Genomic DNA, 9,543 nt, shown 5'->3' with positions numbered 1-9,543 from the left:
CAATTAGGTTTTGCAATTGCTTTGATTATGAGTTTGATTGTGCGAATGGTGATCTTCTTTGACTCTTGTGTAGGGGTGATCAACCTATATGAGAGGTGTTTGGAAAAGGAGTCTCATCTACGAGAGTAGAGTTACTCCTTAGCCTAGCCTAGCACATTTCCCTCTCACCTTTGAGAAAAGGGAGAAGTGGAAGATAAGAGGCACATAACGTGTTTGACGAAATGCCTCTCCTAGCCTAGTGATCACAAGGATGACATTACGGTCTAAGGAGTGAATCCATTGACCACGAGAGTGGCGGTGGTGTTGGTCATTATCTAAGTGTTGCTAGCCTAATATCTTAGGAAATCAAGGATACCTATATGAGTTGCAAGATCCAAATCCTCATTTCCAATTGATTGTCTCTATTGTTGTTCCTTGTTTTCATTACGTTTCATGCACCTTTCTTACTATGTTTGGGTTAGCTTTCAAACACTAAACACTCTTGTGCTTAATCCCCTTACCGCTTGAATTCCCTCCTTGCCATCCTTTGAGAACGATACTCGGGAACTTCTTCCCGTTTTAACATCTATTTCTTTCCATCCACCGCGAAAACTACACTCATCACTTAGAAAGAAAAGAGTTTCCTAATAAAATACAAATCTTAGATCTTTTGCAAAAAAGGACTCGATTAATATTGACTTTGTTTTTTAATGATGTGGCATTCTCTCCTTCACCGCCGGTGTATAGCATTTATACACCGGCGGTGCATCAAATATTAATCCTAACGTAATTGGTTTTTTTTACTGTAAAAAGTTCCAATCAATTTCTTTAGGCAGATGAAAAGTGTTATTAAATCATGTTTTAATTTATTCAGTAAAGTAAAGTAATATTGTTGTTGTGGTGGTGGCTGTGATTGTCATTATTGTTATCATTATCATTATCGTTATCATGATCATTTTTAATAACTATGACTATCCGTCAATAGATACATATATATGGCATGTGGCTCTTTTTTGTTTTGGAAATAGACACATTCCTAGCAACTACTAGCTCTTCTTCTATATTCGTTCTCATCATAGACACACGGTTTAATTTTTATCGAGTCATCTTAGGCGTCTCTCATGCATAATTGTTTGTTTTGTTAACGTATCAATTGTTCTGTTTTGGTCTTTAAAATTGTGGTTAATTGATTCTCACTTCCCATCGTTGTGCCAACTCACATTTGCATTCCTCGACAAAGAATCTCCTACGAGCCTTAGTCACCTCTTTACTAGCTAAGCAAGTAATCATCACTATTTCACAATATAATTTTTAATATTTTTTTAATTATTATACATTTTTCAATTATATATTGAACATGCATATTTATAACTAATATCTTAATAAAATTCAATATTTCACTTGAATATGATTATTCTATAAATATAATTATATTAGTTAAAAGTTTAATGTTATAGAAAACATATATTAAACTTTAAGAAACTCAATTAGACTTTAATTTTTTACCTGGATCATTTGAGTTTGACTTGATAGTGATTGAATCAAATTCACATGTTTACCAAATTAAATTAAAATAGTCTTGACAAACTAAACTCTTAGCAATATACACAGTTGCATATATTAATAGTATAAAGTTTATCAAAACGTTAAGTAAATTATATTGATCAATTTAAGCAACAAGTTCGCGTGGCCTAATGGATAAGGCGCTCGCCTCCGGAGCGGGAGATTGTGGGTTCGAGTCCCACCGTGAACGATTTTCTTATTTTTATTTCAAATTTATTTAAATTTGGCGAATTCTCTATCCCATTACCTAGAGCCCAAAACATATAGTTCCCGTTCTGATATAAGCTTAAAATGAACAAATGGGCTTCATGTATTGGGTAGCCCATTGTAAATATGTTCACAACAGAAAATTAAAGCTGCATATAAATACCCTTCATTTCAATTTCCAAACAATTCAAAATATTCCGGCAAAATGTAAATCAAAGTTTTGTTTTCTAGAGAAATCTGTTTGCTTGCTACAATGAATTCTGTGAATTGGAGATTATGGATTTTTTGGCTGTGCCTATTTGCGCCATCATGTGATATTATTGATCGCGTTTTCGGAGCTTCCGAGTTTCAATGGCGATGAATTCCTGCTCGGTATCTGAGTGCTTGGCAAATGGCAAGTCAATTCGCTATACTATAACCACATGATTGTTATAATCTCATCTCAGATGAGGTCTCCAACTATGCCAAACAGCTCCGTGAGGTACTCCTAATTGAATGAAATAAATTAAGTTGATTTTTCGCTTGTGTCTGTTTTCTCCCCCAATTTTATGTTAATTTTTGTTTGTATGTCAACTTGAAGTGATCTGTAGCAGTATTTCTCTCTTCTATAATTGTGCATTAAATGGTTTGATACGCAATATAGAACGAATTTCCTTGTCACTATGCCACTGCATGTCTCTTTGTATGTGAATACCCAACATTTGCAGTTAGAAAGAATTTATCCCAACTCCTAAGTTGGTACCAGATACTATGGTCTGAGGAACTAGGTTATTGAACTCCTTTCATTTTCTTTTTAGCAGTGGGTTATCAAAGGTCTGTTTAGACGCAGGATGTTTTGTGCAAACTTAAAAGATTCTAAAAACTGAATTCTGGAGTAATGGTTGTTGTCTTGTTGAGCCATCATTATATGTTTAAAATGATATGATGAACAAGTTTAATATTTTGAATTTTTACACCAGAGGTATGTCATATTTTTATATTGTTTAACTGTATTCTCACTCTTTCCAGTTTGCTATTCGCTAGGATATGATCCTTTCCCTCATTGTCATCAGTCACCTTTATGTAAAGCTTATGCGATTTCCATCATGTCAATTCTTTTATTGGTATGGAAAATTTCAGATTGTCTCGAGTGCATCACAAAATGACATGCTCCTAAAATACTAGTCTGACAATAATTGTTCCCCCGGGAGTGCTTTGTTATCATGTATGGAGTATTAGGTATTTATAGTTTTAAAATTGAAAGCTATCTCGTGAAAGAACTTCTCATGTATGTTTGATGTTTCTCACAGGTGACCAAGGTTTTTTCAATTCCTAGTATGTAGGATTTCGTAATGTGCATGCTTTTGAATCAAATGTGCCTCAGAAATTCATAATGTCATAAATTCTAGACCAGTTCCTAAAATGGAATGACTTTCCACTCTGTACAATGCAGATGCTGGCCTTTACAAGCTTTCTAACAAGATAAAATTTTTGTTTGAAGGATTCTTCCACCTGTGTCTGTGTAGGCAGGCTGTTTTGCAGAAATGACGTACTGTAATTGTTTATTCTAGCTGGAATCTTTTTGTTACGTTTTCTGACTATGGATTTAGCTCATAATTAGCTCTAATCTAAATTCTTTGGCTGCAACAGGCAAGAGCTACCAGGAACTGGAACGGGCGAAAATCCTAGAGACAAAGACTTTTTCTTGTACTTTTCAGCTACTATTGTTCATTTCTGCAGGTAAGATATTGCCAATCCTTAGTTCTAGCCAATAACGTAATTATATTCTCTAGATGAAAGAAGGTTTTTGACTGGATTGGAGACTAAGTCACTGTGTGATCATATCAGACATTTGTGCTACAAGTTCAGAGCTAGCAAGCAGGAGGATTCCTCGCATATTCTTCAGTTCAAGCTTCTACCATCGACGCCAATCAATAGGTACTTGTCATCAACTTTTAGGATCATGATACTGATTCTGCTAAGGATTCTTAAAATCACAGATTTACATTTGAATAACTTCCACAGTTCCACGTGCAAGAAGTCATTGAAGTTCATATTTTGTTCTTTTTTGTAGTTAATCAGGGATAATGATGTTTGATGTTTCTGCACGGTATCATGGTCCAGGTATGGGATTTCTTATTTTCTTCTCTATGATGTCATTTATAGAATAGGAAAGAGAAATTTTTAGTGTTCATTCAAGGTATTCTCTCATCTTCTACGGTAATATGATTGAGCCAAATGAGAAACAGACAATCTGAACAAACATGCACAACCATGAAGAAATGTTAAATGGCTTAAGTAGATAACATTGAAAAGCACAAACTGCCATTCAGGTTTCCAGTTGGAACATCTCTTTCAAAAGAAACATTCCTCTTTCTATACCGAAATCCCATGTGGCATGATCATGTGTCACCAGTCACTACTTTTTTGGACCGAATATTAATGATTATTATAGGTACACAAACTTCATGTTCCATGAATCTCAATAGTTGTTGGATATGCACTCAAGACATGCATCCTTTATAATAAATGAATAGTTCGCGTGGCCTAATGGATAAGGCGCTCGCCTCCGGAGCGGGAGATTGTGGGTTCGAGTCCCACCGTGAACGAATTCTCATTCCTTTTTAACTTTTGGTGCATTCTCTATCCCATTACCCAGGGCCCAAAATATATCGTTCCCGTTATGATATAAGCTTAGAGATGAATAAATGGGCTTTATGTGTTGGGTAGCCCATTATAAATATGTTCACAACAGAAAATTAAAGCTTCATATAAATACCCTTCATTTCAATTTTCAAAGAATCAAAATATTCCGGCAAAATGTAAATCAAAGTTTTCTTTTCTAGAGAAATATGTTGCTTGCTACAATGAATTCTGTGAATTGGAGATTATAGATTGTTTGTCTGTGCCTATTTGCACCATCATGTGATATTATTGATCGCATTTTTTGAGCTTCCAAGTTTCAATCTCCAGAAGAAGCTTACCTCACGCTTCTCTACGGTGGCGATGAAGAATTCCTGCGTGGTATCTGAGTGCTTGGCAAATGGCAAGTCAATTCGATATACTATAACCACATGATTGTTATAATCTCAGATGACGTCTCCAACTATGCCAAACAGCTCTGTGAGGTACTCCTAATTGAATGAAATACATTAAGTTGATTTTTCGCTTGTGTCTGTTTTCTCCCCCAATTTTATGTTAATGTTTGTTTGTATGTCAACTTGAAGTGATCTGTAGCAGTATTTCTCCTCTTCTATAATTGTGCATTATTGTTCTAGGAGTTCAGGTTTATCTGTTGATGCCGAGTACAACGTGTTTGGATTGGTTGTATTAAATGGTTTAATATGCAATATAGAACGAATTTCTACTTTCTGTTTCATTGCAGGTTGATGGATGGATTGTGGAAGCAAACCAGGACAGAAAACTAGAAATATTAAATATGACTTAAGTACAAAAAACAGGTGGTTCAATTGCTTAGTAATTCAATTTTTTCGCCAAGAGAATTGGGAAGAAATAGATTGAGATGTTCTTACTTTTGTTGGAACATTTTATAAAACTATGGCCAAGTGAATCATTGCGTACTTGTTGGTTAATGAAGTTTGTTTATGGTTTCTTTGGTAGTAGTTGTGGAGGCACCTGAACGGAGGCTTTGTTAGGCAATCAACTCAATGGGCTTAAAGGACCAAATACTTATCTGTAAACTGTTTTTGAAATGTAAGCATGTAAGATTATCAAAGATCTGTTTAACTCCTTTCATTTTCTTTTTTAGCAGTGGGTTATCAAAGATCTGTTTAGATGCAGGATGTTTAGAAGCTAAGTCATTGAAGTTCATATTTTTGTTCTTTTTTTGTAGTTAATTGGGGACAATGATGTTTGATGTTTCTGCATGGTAGCCAGCCTCCAGGTATGGGATTTCTTATTTTCTTCTCTATGATGTCATTTATAGAATGGGAAAGAGAAATTTTTAGTGTTCATTCAAGGTATTCTCTCATCTTCTACGGTACTATGATTGAGCCAAATGAGAAAAAGACAACCTGAACAAACAGAACCATGAAGTAATGCTAAATGGCTTAAGTAGATAACATTGAAAAGCACAAACTGCCATTCAGGTTTCTAGTTGGAACATCTCTTTCAAAAGAAACATTCCTCTCTTTCTATACCGAAATCCCATGTGGCATGATCATGTGTCACCAGTCTCTAGTTTTTTGGACGGAATATTAATGATTATAGGTACACAAACTTCATGCTCCATGAATCTCAATAATTGTTGGATATACACTCAAGACATACATCCTTTATAATAAACAAATGGTTTAATTTTTGTGGTCTGCTCAGTGTAGTGTTCGATTCTTATTAAGGAATTGTCCTGTTGTGAGTACCAGTGTACAAGCACTTTAAAAAACTTTTAAATCGTTGAAGTCACATTCTATGATTTACTTTCTTCATCAATGCTACAAAATAAGCTTAAGGGTAAATGACAACTTTCAAGATTGGGACGAAAGTGTTTTTTTAACATATAGTTGATGAAACCCTGAAATCAATCATTATTGTATAGATTATGGTCCACATAGCTGTGTGGATCATACTATTAAATAATGTAAAATCAATACACAAATAGTGCACTTTTAGTATATTAAAAATGTACATTGTATTCATAAAAATACATTATTTGAGTATTGAAAGTACATTATTTTGTATAATGCATATTTAGTATACGAATAATGTATATAGCACTATGTGTACCATAATTTGCCTCCCGGAAATACTATGGGCTGCAATTCCACTCCACCCACTGTATTAACGTCAGAAATTAAACAGGATAGATTGTGCCTAGCTGCGTGGAAGACTGGAAGGTGGAATCTGGTTTTACGTGTTTTATAATGCATGTTAGGCCAAACTTATATTTAAATCATATCAGGTGAGATTATTAATTGGACCAACAACATCGATCACGTTGGTTCGGTACTATCACCCCCACTTGTTAGCATAAACTAAAGGAAACCTGGAAATTCTTAGTGGGCATATAACTTTAGCTGAATTGTAGTGCGATTTGCTTGATATTTGATAGATACAAAGTTCTAAGTTTAATTCTTTGTAGGAGTTATTTATTGACTTTCTCAGTTTGAATTAATTAGTTATGAGAACTTAGGAGTGTATTTTTTGTTGAAATTAAAAGGAAATGCTTAGTAACAAATGTTGGATGCTTCGAGGTTGTTCAATTTAATTACTCTGTAATTCATAGTGTGACTAGTCAATTCATATGTTAATAAAAAATAGTTCATATATTTTCATCTAGTTACATAATATATTAAAAATTACAGATAGATGTCATTACTTTATTTATTTATTTGCAATTAATAGTTTTTAAAATAAAAATAAAAATTGCAAAGTCAAATAGCATTCATGCAGTTTGTGTGCAATAAATTTTTTTCCAAAAGAAAAAAGAAGCATTTGCTATCTATCATGTAGAATAAAAATAGTACGGCAGTCACCAATGACCAAACTACCAAAGGGATACTTGATGCTCCGTCTACCTCTAGGTCAACAGACAAACGCATATGATACGATTCTGTGTCCTGTGAATCCTCGTACAAACAATTAAGCAATGGAAATTTTATACAAATTTAAAATACGTAGAATACTCTTCGTTAACCACCCCCTCCAAAAAAAAAAAAAAAAAAACGCTTTTGAAAAATTATATGTTATGTTTGGGTGACAAGATAAAGCCACAATTAGTACATGATGATGTACATTAGAGATTTGTGATTTTTAGATACAAAAGTCATATTTTACTTACTCGATCACCGCTTTTGTGACAAAAAGAAACTATATATTTGTTTGATATAATTTACTTGAGTAATGTTAAATTATCTTCTTCAATTTACCTTCTTATGTGGCAATAATATTAGTTTGTTCTTTTATATTTGCTTAATAAATATATCCAATTTTTTACTGAATAGAGTTGGCTAATGCATAGTAGCCGATGAATAAAAGGAATTTGATTATCATGTTAAGAGAATATTATAAGGTAAAATGAGGAAGGAAAATTGTATTATTTAACTTTACTATAAATAAGTACAATAGTATAACTGTATAAGATTTCACAGAAAATCTCTAAATTCTATAGTATGATAGATTTTGAAAACTAAAAATGAAATATCTCATGCAAATATGTAAGCAATACTTTGCTCTCTAATGCCCTAATCAAAAACACACACACACAAACAAAAAAAAAAAAAAACAAAAAAAAAAACAAAACAAAACAAAAAACAAAAAACAAAAAACAAAAACAAAAAAAAAGCAAGACCATTTTTAGTCTTTCAATTGTAAGTAATAAAATATTACTAACTTGAACATAGTGAATATGGTACACCTCAAGATTCTTCCAAAGTCGGATCACATACAGGAGCAAGATTCCATAGCTATAAAGTATATATGCAAGTTGAAAATGTCTAAGAGCAAATTCAATGGTTTTTTTTTTCTTTTTTCTTTTTAAGTTTTTATTAACAAAAAATAAAGTTTGACAAAGAGAGGAAACAAATTAAATTTTAAAAGTGGTTACCGGTTGGTGATTATCCTGACGCGTCTGTTACACACATAAATCACACTTATGCTTGACATGTTCCGTTATTTTTATTTATTATTATTATTATTATTATTATTATTTTAATACTCTTGACAAAAACCATTAAGTAGCATATATATCCTTTTTATAAAAAAAAAATCAGCATATATATCCTTTAAACACCCAGGAAACAATTTCAATGGTAATGCTCTAAAACTCACTAAAATATTTTATATCTCTTCACAGTTCACTAATTAAACATAAATTTAAAAAAATTAAAATAATAAAGATTCCTTTTAAAAAAAAAAAAAAACTAAGAATAAAGATTCCTAACAATCAACGATTGGCCACTATATTAAAAAAAATAAAGAATATAATTTCAAACTATAATACTCAATTCTTTTATACATATATCGGTTGCCAACCATCCAAGTTTTAACCTGCTAGTCATACAACAATCCAAATAAACCATCATTAATTTATAATCATCGTCGTTGTCAAAGACATGACCTATAATTACACGCACGTACTCAACAAATACCCATAAACATCGGAGAGTGACCCAAACTGCTCTCATGACCAAGAAATTAGTAAAACAATTTGACTTTTTCTACCTTAAAAGAAACGACAACCCACCGCCTTGGAAATCATTCATCATAATTTACAGATTATAATCATTTTTAATTACACTTTGACATATAGACTTAACCTAAACAAATTAAACAATATAGTTCTATAATAGTTCTATAATATTATTGAAAAAATGTATAATGTTTTTTTTTTCTGAAAACCAAAAAAAAATGTATAATGTTGATTGGCACAAATATAATGTCTCTCGAAGCATGTGCAAACTAAAAAGTTTAGGAAAAAATGTTAGGTTTAATTTGTGTTATGTTATTTAGACATTCTTACAGTATTATGTACAAATTTGAATTTTTTATCATTTATTTTTTTATTACACATGATAAGAGATATAGATACTAATGTGTATGACAAATTTATACAGTAGTTATACCGTGGACCATGCATCATGGTTGATACTGCAGTTGTGTTGAATGGATACTAAAGTTGTGTTGAACTGATACTGCAGTTGTGTTGAAAGGAAGCTGCAGTTGCGCAAAACAGAGGTCGTTTTATCCGTCTGAAACTGCAGTTGTATTGAACAGATACTGCAGTTGTGTTGAGCAGATGAAATGACCTCTATTCGCGCAACTGTAGTTCCCTTTCAACATAACTACAGTATCAGTTCA

At 32.5% G+C, this 9,543-nt stretch overlaps 2 non-coding genes across 2 annotated transcripts; both read left to right on the top strand.

Moving 5' to 3' along the window:
- Positions 1-1,659: 1,659 nt before the first annotated feature.
- Positions 1,660-1,732, top strand: TRNAR-CCG. The gene has a single exon. It is a non-coding gene; the product is annotated as a tRNA-Arg (tRNA).
- Positions 1,733-4,264: 2,532 nt separating this feature from the next.
- Positions 4,265-4,337, top strand: TRNAR-CCG. Its single transcript has one exon. It is a non-coding gene; the product is annotated as a tRNA-Arg (tRNA).
- Positions 4,338-9,543: the final 5,206 nt, after the last annotated feature.

The sequence above is a fragment of the Ipomoea triloba genome, chromosome 12 (genome assembly GCF_003576645.1).
Source record: "Ipomoea triloba cultivar NCNSP0323 chromosome 12, ASM357664v1".
In the NCBI taxonomy this organism is placed as follows: Eukaryota; Viridiplantae; Streptophyta; class Magnoliopsida; order Solanales; family Convolvulaceae; genus Ipomoea; species Ipomoea triloba.
Note: the sequence above shows the minus strand (reverse complement) of the source record. Positions and strands in the feature narration are given on the sequence as shown.